The sequence below is a fragment of the Amblyraja radiata genome, chromosome 9 (genome assembly GCF_010909765.2).
Source record: "Amblyraja radiata isolate CabotCenter1 chromosome 9, sAmbRad1.1.pri, whole genome shotgun sequence".
NCBI classification, from domain to species: Eukaryota; Metazoa; Chordata; class Chondrichthyes; order Rajiformes; family Rajidae; genus Amblyraja; species Amblyraja radiata.
The window spans coordinates 39,251,072-39,268,923 of record NC_045964.1 but is presented as its reverse complement, the minus strand read 5'-3'; the positions used below and the strand labels follow the sequence as shown (position 1 = coordinate 39,268,923).

The following is a 17,852-nucleotide window of genomic DNA, read 5'->3' as shown; positions in this document are numbered from 1 at the left end:
TTGATGGAGTAGGTGCTGAAAGGATATTTAGCCTTATTTAAACCAGATACAAGGAAGGATGTATTTACTTGGAGGGCATTCAGTCCACGGAATTCTCTTTCCTAGGAACTGAGACTGTTGAACCATTGATTATATCGAAGCCCAGGATCAATAGCTTTTTGGATCTATTAGGGTGTCAAGGTTCATGGTGATTTGAGAGAATAGTGGTGTTTGGGCCAGGATCAGATCACATTAAGCAGCAGAGCAGGCTTGAGGGGCCGAATAGCCTTGTCTGTTCCTCTGATGGATGAATAACGGGTAACAATGAGTCAGAGTACAGGAGGGAGATCGATAATCTGGCTGAGTAGTGCCAGAAAAACAATCTTGCTCTCAGTGTTAGCAAGACCAAGGCACTGATTGTTGACTCATTATTGGTGGGAAGGCACAGAGAATCAAAGAACTGTTGATGCTGGTTTATGACAAAAGACACAAAATGTTTGTGTAACTCAGCAGGTCAGGCATCATCTGTGGAGAACATGGATAGTTGATGTTTCAGTTTTGGACCCTTCTTCAAACTGATTAGAGTTGGGAGATGAAAACTGGAAGAGAGGTGGGGGTGGACCAAAGCCCAGCAAGTGATAGGTGAGGGCAGCTTTGATTAATGAATGGAAGAAGACAAAGGCTGTGAGATAAGTACAGAAGATATGTAAAATGTGGAGCCAGAGGAAGGAATATAAATGGAAAGGGACCGCAGAAGGAGAAAGTGGGGCAGGATAGTGGAAGAAATGGATGCGCATTGAAGCGGGGCACAGAGACGAGATGGAGAAATAAAAGGTCGGGGGTGTTATTGGTCAATTACCTAAAACCAGACAATTCAATGTTCATACCATTGGGATGTGAGCTACCCAGGCATAATATGAGGCGCTGTTCCTCCAGTTTGTGTGCGGACTCACTTTGGCAATGGAGGAGGCCCAGAACAGCAATATTAGAATGTCAATGGGAAAGGGTGTAGAAATGGTGAGCAATCCTTGGTGAAACTGAGCGCAAGTGTTCAGCAAGTCCACACTTGGTCTCACTGATGTCAAGGAGGCCAAATTGTGAGCACTGAATGTAGTAGATGACGTTAGAGGTGGTGCATGTGGAGGTTTGCAATACCTGGAAGAGCTACTGAGGGTGGATGGATATGAGGGAGAAGGTATAGAGACAGGTGTCATATATCCTGTGGCTGCAGGTGGCAGTACCTAGGGAGGGGTTGGCTTGGATGGAAAGAGATGAGTGAACCAAGGAGTTGCAGAGGGAGGCACAAAGGGGTGGGGATGGGAAGATGTGCCTGGTGATGGGAGTTAGTTGAAGGTGGTGTTCATATCAATGATATTCTGTCCTGGGCCCAGCACATTGATGCAATAACTGGGAAAACTCCTTAATGTCTCTACATCCTCAAAGATTTGAGGAGGTTTGACATGGTCCTCCATACATTGAAATTCTATGGGTAATTGTGGGGAGCATAGTGATTGGTTGCATCATGGGGTTCATGAACTCATTTGCCCAAGAATGATGGAGGCTTTAACCTTTCATTTTATATTTAACCACTCATTCATTCATTCATTTTGATGTCCTCACTTGCTTCAAATAGACCACCATCATTCTGGTGCTGAAGAAAAGTAAGGTAGCACACCTTAATGACTAGTCCAGTGGCCCTAATATCCACCATCATGAAGTGCTTCGAGGGACGGGTGATGGAGCACATTAACACCAACTTCCCATCCAGGCTTGATCTATTGCTGTTTGCTTAGCATTACAATAGGTCCAAAGCAGACACAATCTCCCTGACTCTAAACTCGTCACTGGCACAGAGACAGCAAGGATTCCTCTGTAAAGAGCCTGTCCCACTTGCGTGTCCTTAGCACGCAAATTACGCGACTTCATCATCGCGTTGAGGCGCATGGGCATCATATGGCCGTGCGGGGCCGATCCCACTGAGAAGCGAGGAGGGGTATGGAGTTGTGCGCGACATCGCGCGGGGCTCCAAAATTTTTGTAGCAAACAAAATCTTCACGCACCAATGGCCTGTGGCGTAACTGACGGCCAAAGTGGGCCCAAAACCCTGGCGTGATGCTACGTCTCACCTCCGACAGCAGCAGAAGCAGGCAAACGATCGCCGAACTCGGCCTGGGGGCTCACGGCCGTTGCGGTCCGAATCCGCCCCCTCTCCTACTACCAGAGCGGGGGCAAGAAAATTGAAGATAGACACAAAATGCTGGAGTAACTCAGCAGGACCGGCAGCATCACTGTAGAGAAGGAATGGGTGACGTTTCGGGTCAAGACCCTTCTTTCAGACTTAAGAGTATCGACACGAAACGTCACCCATTCCTTCTCTCCAGAGATGCTGCCGGTCCCGCTGAGTTACTCCAACATTTTGTGTCCATCTTCAAATGACGTCACGCGCTCCAGACGGCTGTGCGGGCGCCTGAAATCGCGCGCGACCTTCGCGGGACCGTCACGCCTCAACGCGACCACAAGGTCGCGTAATTAGCGTGCCAAGGACACGTAAGTGGGACAGGGGCTTTAGAGTCGTATTTATGGACTATTGCTCTGCCTTCCACACTAATCTCTGAAATACTGAACCTAGGATTCAGCTCCCCCTTTGGCCACTGAATCCTTAATTTTCTGACCCACAGACCTCGTTCAGTGAAAATAGGTGACAGTACCTCCTACATAACAATCCACAACACTGTTGCCTAATAAAGATGCATTCTCAATACCCTACTATACTCCCTCTCACGAATGTAAGGTCAAATTCAGCTCTAATTCCATCTCCAAGTTTGCAGACGACACCACTGTGGTGGGCCGAATCACAAACAATGATGAGACAAAGTACAGAAAGGAGATAGAGAAATTGGTGACATGGTGCCAGGACAATAACCTCTCCCTCAATGTGAACAAGACAAAGGAGCTAGTTATTGGTGAAGTATCAATATTGCAAATGTGCAAATTAGCATCAATTTCCTTGGTGCTAATATTACCAATCATTTTTGTCGTGGACCAGCCACATTGATGTGACAGCCAAGAAGGCACTCCAATGCTTCTTCTTCCTGAGGAGACTGAGGAAGTTCAACATGTCTTCAGCAACTCTTACAAACCTCTAGAGAAGCACCAGGCAGAGCATATTGTTGGGCTGCATCACAGCTTGATTTTGGATCAGCTCTGCCCAAGAAATTACAGAATTGTGGATGTAACCTAGTCCATCACACAGACCTCATCCATCACACAGTTCCTCCAGCAGTTTGTGTTTTACTCTTCATTACAAGCTGTACTTAACTTCCTTGAAGCATCTACTTCAAGCACCAGTGATTCCAATAAACCACCTCTTTTTGCAGCTCTCATACACATTTGGTCCTACATCCTTATTTCTAAGTGTTATGTTAACACAATTACCTCCATAACATTGAGGCTAATTTACTCAATACAAATTTTAAATCAATATTAACACGAGCATCTCGGAAATTTAATTAATGAATACCACAGATACAATCATTTAATACATTTGACACTCTACAAAATAAAATGAATTGATTATTAACAGTCTCCACGTGCCTTTAAACAGCTTCTTGACACAAAGGACTGCAGATGCTGATTTACAAAAAATACACAAAGTGCTGGAGTAACTCAGCAGATCAGGTAACATCTCTGGAGAACATGGATAAACAATGTTTTTGTTTGAGGCCCTTCTTCAGACTGTTTGTTGTAGTTGGGGAAAGTGAGGTGGTGGCAGGACAAAGCCAGGTGGATAGACACAAAATGTTGGAGTAACTCAATGGGACAGGCAGCATCTCTGGAGAGAAGGGTCTTGACCCGAAACGTCACACATTCCTCTCCATAGATGCTGCCTGTCCCGTTGAGTCACTCCAGCTTTTCGTGTCTATCTTCAGTTTAAAACAGCATCTGCAGTTCCTTCCTACACAAGTGATAGGTGGATACAGGTTAGGGAGAATGATTGGCAGATGGTTGGACAAAGGCCAGAGATGTAAAGGCAAAAGGCTGTGTGATAAGAGAGAAGTGCTTTGGAATGTGAAGCCAGAGGAAGGTATATACAGTAGGTGGAAGGGGACGGGGGAAGGAGAAAGGGGGCAGGATTGAGAAGTGTGTGCGTTCCAGGTGGAGGACAACAATGAGAGAAAATAAAAGGGAGGGGGTGTAATTTGGTTAGTTACCTAAACATGGAGAATTCAATGTTCATACCATAAGCTACCCAAGCAGAATATGAGATGCTCTTCCTCCAGTTTGCGCATGGTCTACCTCTGGCAAAGGAGGAGGCCTAGGCTTGTATGGGAATTGGAAGGGGAATTAAGATGGTTATCACAATTTTCACCCAACAAACAGCTAACAATGGCCTGTTTCCTTTATCATTGTTACTTTTTTACATATCTTTGATTCATCGTTCTTTATCTCTCCACATCACCATCTATCTCTCGTTTCCCTTATCCTTAACAAGTCTGAAGGAGGGACTTGACCCAAAACATCACCCATTCCTTCTCTGCAGAGATGTTGCCTGTCCCGCTGAGTTACTCCAGCTTTTTGTATCTATCTTCGGTTTCTACAGATCCTTCTCACACAAATATATTTATGGTTCCTTGTTTCTACATTTTCTACCCATCACTTGCCCAGTTTTGTTCCATTCCTATCTCTCTCCCACCTTTCCCCTCCTACTACAATCAGTCTGAAGAAGGGTCCTGACCTGAAATATTGCCTAACCATGTTCTCCATAGATGCTGTCAGACTTCAGCATTCTGTGGTTTTTGTTACAAGAATCCAGTATCGGTAGTTTCTTGTGTCTTATGAACATCTTAAAGGTTTAATAGTAGTACATTTAAATATCTCTGCATAGATTAGGAAATATGACATTGCCTTTCAGACATACACTAGAGTCTATATTCCAACTGAATTTAATTCAATCTTCACAGTTCTGAGTATTTTTACTGTGTTGCAAAATTGTGGCAAGCACTTATTTTTGGATTTCAAAATTGTACCTACCTCTGATCTGTAATTATCTCCCTCGACAATTATGTCAAAGAGTGCCAGACGACTTATTTTGTACAGGAAATATTATAATTTGAGCTAATTAGTGTGCGTGACCTTAAAAAGAACCTTGAAACCAAACCAAAAATACACAGAAAATAAATGATGCAAATGAATATTACAATTATTTTTTTTTTAATGAACTCAACAAGCAAGATCACTTTGCTATATAATTTTAACTACAACATTTACAAACAGACTGATTTTTGTGCAATTATCTTTTATGAATATTTAATAGGATCTGCAACTTCTAATGTCAAATTTTAGAAAGTCAAATCAGGGCGGGACCTTCATAATGAATGGTAGGAGAGTGTGGAGAGCATGAGACATTGGTGGGGTCGCATTTGGAGTACAGTGTCCGTTTTAGTCACCCTGCTATTGGAAGCTGTAAAGAGTGCAGAAAAAATTTATGAGGATGTTGCCAGGACTTGAGGGGCTGAGCTATTGGGAGAGTTTAGGCAGGGTCAAATTTTATTCCGTGGACTGCAAGAGGCTGAGCGGTGATCTTATAAAATCATGAGGGAAATAGATAGCTTGAAAGCTTTTATCCAGCATAGGGGAATCAAAAACTAGAAAATTAGTTGGCAGACAGGAAACAAAGAGTAAAGGGCCTGTCCCACTTATGTGTCCTTGGCATGCAAATTACGCAACCTCGTCATCGCGTTGAGGCGCACGGGTATCGTATGGCTGCATGGGGCCGGTCCCACTGAGAAGTGCGGAGGGGTATGTAGTTGGGTGTGACATCGCGCGGGGCTCCGAAATTTTTGTAGCAAACAAAATCTTGGCGCGTCAACGGCCTATCGCGTAAATGACGGCCAAAGTGGGACAGGCCCAAGACCCTGGCGCGATGCAACGTCTCACCTCCAACAGCAGCAGAAGCAGGCAAACGATTGCCGAACTCGGCCTGGGGCTCACGGCGGTTGCGGTCCGGATCCGCACCCACTCCTACTCCCGGAGCGGGGCCAAGAAAATTGAAGATAGACACAAAATGCTGGAGTAACTCAGCGGGACCGGCAGCAACACTGGAGAGAAGCAATGGGTGATGTTTTGGGTCAACACCCTTCTTTTCAGACTGAAGAAGAGTCTCGACATGAAACGTCACCCATTCCTTCTCTCCAGAGATGCTGCCGGTCCCGCTGAGTTACTCCGGCATTTTGTGTCCATCTTCAAATGACGTCACATGCTCCAGACGGCTGTGCGTATGCATGATATCGCGCGCGACTTTCGCGGGACTGTCACGGCTCAACGCAACCACGAGGTCGCGTAATTTGCATGCCAAGAACACGTAAGTGGGACAGGCCCTTAAGGATTAATGGGTCTCTTTCAGAATGATAGCCAGAGACTAGTGGGGTGCCGCAAGACTCAGTGCTGGAATCGCAGCTATGTACAATATACATTAATGATTTAAATTAAGGAATTAAAAGTAATATTAGCAAATTTGCAGATGACCCAAAGCTGGGTGACAGTGAGAACTGTGAAGAGGATGCTATGAGGATGCAGAGTGACTTTGACAGGTTGGGTGAGTGGGTAGAGGCAGTATAATGTGGATAAATGTGAGGTTATCCGGGAAGGCAACAACGGGAAGGCAGATTATTATCTGAATGGTGTGAGGTTAGGAAAAGGGGAAGTACAACGAGACCTGGGTGTCCTAGTACAACCGTCACTGAAAGGAAGCATACAGGTACAACAGCCAGTGAAGAAAGCTAATGGCATGTTGGCCTTTATAACAAAAAGAATTGAGGACAGGAGCAAAGAGGTCCTTCTACAGTTGTCGAGGGCCCTGGTGAGACCACACCTGGAGTATTGTGTGCAGTTCTGTTCTCCTAATTTGAGGAAGGACATTCTTGTTATTGTGGGAGTTCACAAGGTGTGGGTTCACAAGGTAGGTTCACGAGGTTAATTCCTGGGATAGTGGGACTGTCATATGATGAAAGAATGGAGTGACTGGCTTGTATTCACTGGAATTTAGAAGGATGAGAGAGGATTTTATAGAAACATATTAAATTATTAAGGGATTGGGCACGCTAGATGCAGGAAACATGTTTCTGATATTGAGGTAGTCCAGAACCAGGGGCCACAGTTTAAGAATAAGGGGTAGACCATTTAGAACTGAGATGAGGAAACGCTTTTTGACACAGTTGTGAATTTGTGGAAGTCATGGGGTATGGGGAAAAGGCAAGAACGGGGTGCTGATTGTGGATGATCAGCCATGATCACATTGAATGGCAGTGTTGGCTCGAAGGCCAAATGGCCTACTCCTGCACCTTTTGTTAATGTATCTATCTATGTAAGAACAAGAAGACCCATGTTTAAAGTGAATGGGACAATATTTAATACAACCTGATGGGCAAGTTTTTCACTCAGAGATTGGTGGGCTTATCGAATAAGCTGCCAGAGGAGGTAGTTGAAGCAGATACTATAAAAACACTTGGACATGTATAAGGATAAGAAAGGTTTAGAGGGATACGGGCCAAATGTGGGCAAATGGGACTAGCTTAAATGGGACATCATTGTCAGATGGAAAAGTTGGGCCAAGGGACCTGTTTCCATAATATATGACTCTAGGGCACTAATTAATAATGATTAAAACACATACCAATTGCATCAAAAAGACACAAATTCATCCATGTCACCATATAAGATAACCACTGACAAATTAAGTTACTCATCTAAATCCAAAGATATATTGTTTTGCAGCTGTAGCATAAAAACATTATTCCACAAACATTGGAATACAAATTTAATTATCACCAGCTCTGAACAAGACAGCAATCAATGTTTTTTTTTTAACTGTGAACAACTTTGCAAAGCATTTGGGGGAGTTTTATTTTAATTAATGCACTTTCTTGTTGTGTAACTGTACCATGTCTGCACAAATATGTGCATTTTTTCATGGGAAATAAGTAGCAACAATAATGAACCTAAACCTAAACCTAAACCCAAAGGTGGGAACATTTCAATTTCTTTGCTTTCATTTTTCAATTCCACTATTGACTGGAACCACTTCACAGACTATGGTCTAGACTCTAGAACATGAACCATGCAGAGCAGATGGGGGAAGGAAATCAAAGCACATGGCATGAGCTGTTCATGTGGTCCCAGGCAGCATGCTACCTTTGTCCAGGGACATCATTACATTTTTCCACCCCACAACTATTGCCACGTGCAGCACGGTAGCGTAGCGGTAGAGATACTGCCTTACAGCGCCAGAGACCCGGGTTCTCTGGCGCTAAGTAGAAGAGAGGAGGCATGAAATGTAGTGATAGAACGAGGGGTATTGGGGGAAAGTGAGAGGAAAGAGAGGAATAAAGGGAAATTGAGGTCTTGGGGATGGGTAATAAATGTATGAACGAAGGGAAAGGAACAGGGTGACTGGGGTTGATGGGGAGAATGGGTAATGGTGGGAAAATGGGAATACTCTAGGGTGGATGTGAGAGTTATGGGAAATAGATGGTGGGAGAGGGAGAGCTGTTACTTGAAATTGGAGAAATCAATGTTCATACTGTTACTGTTAGGTTGAATATGAGGTGATGTTCCTCCTGTTTCCGTATGGCCTCAATCTGGCAATAGAGGAGGCCAAGGATGAAGATCGGCTCGGAAGAGGAGATAAAATAGTTATCTCTTGTAGAAGAGTTTCACTATGATTGCAGTTAACAGGAAAACTGATAAACATATTCAGAGAATCCACACTATTCAGCGGGAGCTCATTTCCAGCCAGTTTTCCTCTTAAGGAATAACTGTTAATAAATACATTTTAATACTGGTTAACTTATGATGATTATTCTAAAATTGATTCCTATGAAGGTATCATATATTTTCAAAAGAAATGGGTTTAGAATGATATAATTATATATCTTTGTATACAAAAATGTTTTTGATTAATTACATATAACAGACTTTGGGTCATTATTCTCATTAATATATGCAAAAATATGAGGCATTATAAAAAAAAAGGTGTGTTTAATTTTTTTTTTAATTTAGCAACCTCCAGCTAAAGAGGTACTTCAGTTATGCACTTGTCAATTACAAATGCACGCTATGATTTTAAAGTGTAATTTTGATGAAAACATTGATTGAAAGAAAGTCCTTCATCCACACAGTGTCTCATTCACTTTTTTTTAATGTAAATCTGAAAATTTAAAGCAATTAATTTAAACCAACAAAATTTGGTGTGATTTCAATAATTAATTTATTTTCAAAAATTGTTAACAATAGCAAACATTTCATTCTATTATGAGCACAGTTGTGCTTTTAATAAAGTCAAAGATTGAAGTACATGAAAATTGTCACTTGGTGATTACTTATTTTTTGTACATTTTGTTCTTCATTATTCTTTCTTTCATTGTCAATTTATATAATTCTATTCTTTTATATTTCAAGCTCTCTTCTTCCATGTCATCCTTTTGTTCCTGTCTTATTTTGCCCACTGTTGGAAGCAATAATTGAAGAGAAATAGGACCATTGAGAACAATAAAAACATGTTTGAAATGGAAATTATTGTAAACCATTCTTGCTGCCAGCTACAAATAAAGAACACAAACCAAAAAGTGCAATTTTCGTCAGACTTTATTGAACTGCATGAAAGTCCATCAATCTCTGTAACAATCAACCACAGACAATTTTATGGTAACTTTAGCTCCGCTGCATGTAGAAGGTGATTAACTTTAAGTGCACATCGCACTAACATGGTTACACCACCCTTAGAGTATATTACTGAAAGGACATAGAAGTACAGGGAAAGTGCAAGCAAAATTTATGACAGTGATTTGGGGATTTTAAGATGTTACTAGACTAAGTGGGACCTGTTGGGTCCCAGCTTCACACGGGAGGGCAGGTCCCCCAACGTAATATTCCACCTCTCCACCAATTCCAATACACACACACACACCATCCACCTCACACCCACACACACACACATACACTCACGCACACACACACACTCACACTCACACACAGACTCACACAGACTCACACACACATACACTCTCACACACACACACACTCACTCACTCACACACTCATTCACTCACACACAGACTCACACACTCACACTCACACACACAGACAGACTCACACAGACTCACACACACATACACTCACACAGACAGACTCACACAGACTCACACACACATACACTCACACACACACGCACACACACATACACACTCACACACACACACACACATACACTCACACACACATCCAGTCACACACACATGCACACTCACACACACACACTCACTCACACACAGACACTCACTCACACACACACTCACACTCAAACAGACTCACAGAATATATAAATGACATTTATTCCTTCCAAACACAGTTGGACCTAATAAAGCATTTATTCCATCCAAACACAGTCGGACTTAATAAAGCATTTATCCCTTCCAAACACAGTCGGACCTAATAACGCATTGCAGTTTCAAGCACAGGCAGGGCAGCTGGCCATACAATTCATGGCATTGTCATTAAGGGCTAACAAATCATTTATTGCAAGTACATTGCAGACTCACAGTTCAGTTGATTCACAGCTTAGAATCACAGTTGTGGCCTCTCCCTCGCGATCTTCCAACATGACTGACTCACATCCAGGCATCCGGGGTTTCATAGTCCTGCTCCCCCCCCCCCCCCCCCCCCCTCCACTCCCCCCCGGTAGGGGCATTACCTTAATCGCAGTGATTGACAGGCGAGAGGACCAATCAGCTGATCTCAAGGTTTTTTAAACACTCATAACTTTTTCATATTTCATCAATGGGAAAAATTCTCGGGGCTGGCTCAGCGGAGGAGGACCGTGAGTAAGAGGGCCAAAAATCACAGCGATACAGTGTAGCGTTTTTTCTAAAATCAATATACAGCGCAGACAGGAAGTGGTCAAGATGAGATTTAATTATATAGATGTTTATCTGGGAAGATTGAAATGACTGGGAATATTTACTCTAAAAATAAACTGTATGAGGGATCTCTAAGAATATGAAAGAGCATCGAGATGATGGGTGCTCCAGTTTCTTCGCACACTCCAAAGATGTATAGGTTTGTAGGTTGATTGGCTTGGCAAAAATTGTAAATTGTCCCTAGTGCGTAGGATGGTGTTAGTGTGCGGGGATCGTTGGCCGGCATGGACTCATGGGCCAAAGGACCTGTTTCTGTGCTTTATCTCTAAACTAAGTTGATTAAGGAAAGTCTGTGGAAATAGAACAGGTAGAAGAAGTCAGATATTTTTGTAAGATAACATGTAACGTGTAAGAAAGGACCAGTATAAACCTGTAACTTCAAATAATTGCTAATGTGTTGTAATTGATGATCTTGGAATTAATAGATTGAAAGTTACAACATGGAAACATGCCCTCCAGTCCACCCACACACTAACCATCCAATACGCATTCACACTTCTTCTATCTTACCAGACTTTCGCATCCGCTCCCAATTAACCTACAAACTCAAATGTGAGAGGAACCGGAGCACCTGGAGGAAACCCGCAGGATCACACAGAGAATGTGCAAACTCCGCACAGCCAACACCTGCGGTCAGGAGCAAACCCATGTCTCTAGTGCTGTGAGGCAGCAGGTTTACCAGCTACATCATTGTGTTACCTCTTAACTAAAAAGTATGTTTATAAAAAAATATCCTACGGAGAGAAAATTGGGCTATTTCACTGAAACATTGTTAACTTTAGGAGTCATCTTTTATGACTCCATTCAGCCACCAGCTTTCAATCTGCACCATGCTTCAAAATAAGCTGTGATAATAATGCAAAGCTGTTAGCGATTTTTCTTCATTTCTCTTTTCAAATTGCTCAGCTACAGAAAAACACAGGAGTACTAAAGCTGGAGTCAGTGATTCGCTGCTCCCCCACAATATGCACCATTGTAGTCCCTGCAAGCACAGTATTGATTTGAGATGACCTTCACTTTCAATATACTGTTCCCATTATAACAATCATGCAGCTTTCTGAATAGGGGAAATATAATATAGGCAGGCTGTGCTCTTTCCTAGTTTAAAGAAACAACGAGGCAGGCATAGCTGGAGCCCATGCGGGTTTCACTGGCTGGTGCCGTCAGCGATGGCAGCCTCGCCAACGGTCTGTCTGTCTTTTCGTCTTTTTTGTTGTTTTTAGTGTGTTCTAAAGGTTTGTGTTAATGTTCTCTGGTTTGTTTCATGTGGGGAGTGGGGGAGGGGGATAGGGGAAATTATTTTTCAATCTCTTACCTTGGCAGAGCTGCGATTGTTTTCCGGATCATATCTCTGGTCGTACTGCGGCCTATCATTAAGGAGCTGGAGGCCTTGCTCGAGACTGACTTTGAGGAAGAGGGAGGAGTCGAAGGAAAAGTTGTTATGGGTGAGGACCAGCTCCGCTAGGCGAAGTAGAGTGTTAGTAGAGGAAATTTGGATGGTTTAGTTTAGTTTAGAGATGCAGCGCAGAAACAGGCCCTTCGGCACACCGAGTCCGCAACGACCTGCGATCCCGGCACTTTAACACTATCCTGCACACACGAGGGACAATTTACACTTAGAACAAACCTACAAACCTACATACCTGCACGTCTTTGGAGTGTGGGAGGAAACCGAAGATCTCGGAGAAAACCCATGCGGTCACAGGGAGAACATATAAACTCCGTATGAACAGCACCCATCATCGGGATCGAAACCGGGTCTCTGGCGCTGCAAGACAGCAACTCTACCACTGTGCCACTGTGGTTGTTCTGCGTTTGAGGAAGAAATGGAGGGCTTTAAGGCCTTCTGATGGGGAATGGAGGTGTTGAGTGACTGAACATCCATAGTAAAGATGAGGGATTGGCGGCTCGGAAGGTGGAAGTCTTTAAAAAGACGATGGCATGTGAGGTACCTTCCCATCTGAAGGAGGATCTTGATCTGAAACGTCACCCATTCCTTCTCTCCAGATGCTGCCAGTCTCGCTGAGTTACTCCAGCTTTTTGTGTTTATCTTCTATAAAAAGGTACAAAAGAGGAACAGGCCCTTTTTACCCAAAATGTCTGTGCCAAATATGATGCTCGGATAAACTAATTTCCTCTGCCTGCACATGATCCTACGAATATAAAGGAGGATAGTAAAAGCTTCTTTAGGTATGGGAAGAGGAAAATAATAGTTAAGACCAAAGATGGACCATTGAAGACCGAAAAAGGTGAATTTATTATGGGGACCAAGGAAATGGCAGATGAGCTGAACAGGTACTTTGGATCTGTCTTCACTAAGGAGGACACAAACAATCTTCCTGATATAGTAGTGGCCAGAGGATCTGGGGTGACGGAGGAACTGAAGGAAATCCACATTAGGCAGAAAATGGTGTTGGATAGACTGATGGGACTGAAGGCTGATAAATCCCCAGGGCCTGATGGTCTGCATCCCTGGGTACTTAAGGAAGTGGCTCTAGAAATCGTGGATGCATTGGTGATAATTTTCCAATGGTCTATAGATTCAGTATCAGTTCCTGGGGATTGGAGGGTAGCTAATGTTATCCCACTTTTTAAGAAAGGCGGGAGAGAGAAAACAGGGAATTATAGACCAGACCTGGCATCGGTGGTGGGGAAGATGCTGGAGTCAATTATAAAACATGAGATAGCCGAACATTTGGATAGCAGTAACAGGATCGGTCAGTCAGCATGGATTTACGAAGGGGAAATCATGCTTGACTAATCTTCTGGAATTTTTTGAAGATGTAACTAGGAAAATGGACAAGGGAGAGCCAGTGGATGTAGTGTACTTGGACTTTCAGAAAGCATTTGATAAAATCCCACATAGGAGATTAGTGGGCAATGCTGCCTGTCCCACTGAGTTACTCCAGCTTGTTGTATCTCTCTTCTGTTTAAACCAGCATCTGCAATTCCTTCCTACACATTGTACCTTATTATGTTCTGTGTTCTGTGTTCTATGTTCAATACATTTTAGTCCAATCCACATAGGAATAAGTAAGTAAACAGAATCTTTATACATAAAATTACATTTTAATTTCATGTCTTATTGCTTGAATAGCTAATACTCATGACAAATCAGCAAGGAACAAGACAGTGCAATGTTGTAACTCACAGGGAAATCCTATCATTCTTGACAATCAATTAATCAAAGGAATCAGTCAAATCCATTTGGAAAACGTTTTTATGCTCTATTTTTTCGAAGGTGCAGAGCGTGATTATTAGTTACTAGAAAAGTATTCATATATTTTCTCAGTAATCCCATATCAAATAACAGCCGAAACTATCTGAAACAGCTAAAGCAGCTATCTGTGTTTCAGTAGCATTGAGGCAGCTCCAGCACACAGAAGTGATGTTCACCCATCCGAAAGCTGTTTCCTTACTGTGAAATAGCATGATGATATCCTGGCAAATTTCAAATTATTTCAAGGGAAGGTAAAGCATGAATGGTCATCCTTTTTATACATTTTTTAGGATATGAGCATTAACAGGAATTTATTGCCCATTCCAACGTGCCCTTCAGAAGATGATGCGACCATGATTGATGTTGAGAGTTCTCACGGTCTAACCTGGTGGTAACTTTGGTCTATTTATGTAGTTAATAAAAAAAGACATTGCGTGTAGCTTTTCATTTAGTTTTAGTTTTAGAGATATAGCATGAAAACAGGCCCTCTGTCCCACCGAGTCCACGCTGACAATCGATCAATCTAGCTCTACTTTATCCTACTTTCCCATCTATTCACCTGTAAACAGGTTGGGATTAAATCTGGGTCCCTGACGCTGTGCGGCAGCAGCTCTACCAGTTGCACCACTCTGCCGCTCCCCGTTTATGGAATGACTGCAGTCTTTTTTTGTGAAGGTATACCCAGAGTGCTGTTGGAGGGAATGAGCAAGGTTCAGGATTTAGGCCCAAAAGTAGGAAGGAATTTGAGATTGCCCTGCACAGATTGCAGATGTGCGACCTCACAGAGCCAGGGACCCTGGTTTGATCCGACCTGGGTGCTGTCTGTGTGGAGTTTGCACATTCTCCCTGTTACCACGTGGATTTCCTCCCGGTGTTCGGGGTTCCTCCCACATCCCAAAAACATGCCGGTATGTACGGAAATTGGCCTCTGGAAATTGCCCTTAGTGTATAGGGTGTGAATAAGAAAGTATCTAAATGTATTTTAAATCTTTTTATTGCACCTGCCTCATCTGTTTCCTCTGACAGCTCTTTTCCATGTTTCCGTGAAAACAAAATATTAATTTTACTTCGGAGTCACGTGAGTGACTACATGAAGAACCCGCCAGTACGCATGCGTGTCATTATCGCTACACGCATTGTGAACAAGTCATTACGAGGGGAGGACGTTCCTCCCAAACGGCAGGGTTGAACCTGCAACAAGTAAGGTAGGAGAACTTAGTTTCTTGACTTACCTTTTTTACAGGAAGGCTGATGAAAAACTGGCTGGGGAGAGTCTGCAGAACTGCAGGCAGCCAGCAACAGCCGGGGGGCACCACTATCTCCCTTAAACGGGAGCCGGAGCTGACCTCAGCTTCAGCAGGACGCCGACAGCGGTGGAGCATTCTGGAGCCGTCATTCCGACAGCTCGGACAACAGCCCCACGGACCTATACTACATGGGTCCGAGGGGCTGGAAGGTGCTGGGTTTTTCCACAGCACTAAAAATAGCGGCAAGCGGTCAGTGCCCGAGAGCACTGAGTACGCGTTGGAGCCGCTGGGCCTGGGTCGCGAGCGGCCAGTTCCCCGAGAGGACTGGACCGCGTTGGAGCACCCCAGGCCCAAGTTGAGGAGCGGCACAGTGCGGGAAGCACTGCACCGCATTTTTTAAACTACCAGACCTGCGGCTGCGAGCGGCCAGCTCCCTGAGGGACTGAACCGCGTTGGAGCACCGCAGGCCCAAGTAGAGAAGGAGCGGCATAGTGCGGGAAGCACTGCACCGCGTTAAAACTGCCATACCTGCGGTTTGCGAGCGGCCAGCTCCCCGAGGGACTGAACCGCGTTGGAGCACCGCAGGCTAACGGCAGTACGGGCGGCTCAGTGCTGTGAGCACTGCACCGCGCTTTGGAGCACCGCAGGCCAACGGGGATACAGGCGGCACAGTGGCCGTGTACATTGCACCGCGTTGGCACTGCGGGGCCTGCACCTGCGAGAACATACCGTTTTGCAGCGATGCAGGTCCAAGAAGAAATCCTCCAGTGGGTAAGTCCCATAGCAGCACCTTATACAGGGCTGTATTTCACTTCTACTATTACAGGGAAGTGTTTGAGGAAAAGACAGACTCAGGGAGAAGGAAGCAGCACCTTTTCTATAGGGCTATAATCATGCTTCTCTCTCCCCAGTAGACTCTTCTGTCAGAAGAGTGCTGGGGTCAAGTCTAGGGCAAACCCTGGACAGGTAAACAGATGTAAGAGCTGTAACAATGAGGTGATGCCTTTTCTAAGTCACAAAGTACATAGAGTGCATTATTGGTCCTTTCCTGATAGAAATACAGGAATATTTATGTTGTGACTGAAGGATTTAGCAGTCCAAAAATTTACTGACAAATTCCATTCCCATCTGGGGAGTCACACGGGAATGTCTGTCTATGTTTCAGGGGGAACAACAGTACAGCTGTGAGTAAAGCTAACTGGGAAAGATCTACAAACCAGGTTAGAAGCCAGCATAGACCATATGTTTTCTATCTACTGCAGGGGCAAACATTAGCTGACACCATAGCTGTCACTTGCCACCAGGGATTGTAAATCCCTGAATGTACTAAACTAATCAATTTATGCATCTGGTTACATCCAACCGGGATTGATGCGGGCCTGTGTAAACCCGAAACCTCCTAGCAAAATCTTTTTATTTGGAGGTGACCTATCTAGAAGGTCAAGGAGTTGGACAATGAAGCCAAACTGGAGCTCATCTAAACGTCCAAACATCATCCTCAAAGGTATCGCCCCTATGCTGGAAGATGTGTACACCCACAACACACGGCCTCGGGGATCCAGACGAAAACAGTAAAACCAAAAGGAAGCAAGGAGGTTGGTGCGAGAAGACATCGAATAAATAGCTTTTTGACACTCATATCTTAAACAGTATCCGGGGATACACAATAGAATTTTACAACACATAATCTTCTAGTCCAGCTGATATATCGAGAGAGGAATTTGGAGGAGAACACCAAATGGATATTGGGCTATAGTATTTGCTAATGTTTCTACACGATATGGAACACCAGATGCCGATCTACTCGTATCCAGACATAATCACCAATTACCAAATATGTCATATGGGATACAGACACTGGACATCAGCAACAGATGGGGTTTTAGCTGCATTGCAAGGGAAGAATTATTATCTACGCATTCCCTTCCTAGCAAAATAGGATATGGCGCTTGACGCATCAAACATAGATGAGATCTCGGGTTTTTGGCTAAGATCAAGCATAATATCTGTTCTTATCAGTTTAAATATCTGATATGTCCCTTATCTAGGGACCATAAAATTAAAAAAAAAAATTATAATAAAAATTAAATAAATAAATAAATAAACTGATATATTCGTTTTAAGAACAGAAACCTTTTCTATTGTTGAGTATATTCGTTTTAAGAATGAAAATGGCAAGCATTGATTCAAAGGATGCTTACTATTTCAGTACCCATAACAGGTGACCACGGACGTTATTTTTATCTAATTGGATGGCTCAGCTCTAGCAGTATAGAGCACTACCTAATGTGTTTACATTAGCACCTAGGTTATTTACAAAATATAACAACCAGCCACACAATGGTAATGGCTTCTTTGGATGACATACTAATTGTGCGGAAACTTAGGACGGGCTGAACAAACGGTAACAGCCACTTAACAATTATTTGGAAA

The 17,852-nt window shown here is 43.5% G+C and overlaps 1 pseudogene; it reads left to right on the top strand.

Moving 5' to 3' along the window:
• Positions 1 to 17,386: 17,386 nt before the first annotated feature.
• LOC116977364 lies at positions 17,387 to 17,495 on the top strand (annotated as a pseudogene).
• The last annotated feature ends 357 nt before the right edge of the window (positions 17,496 to 17,852 follow it).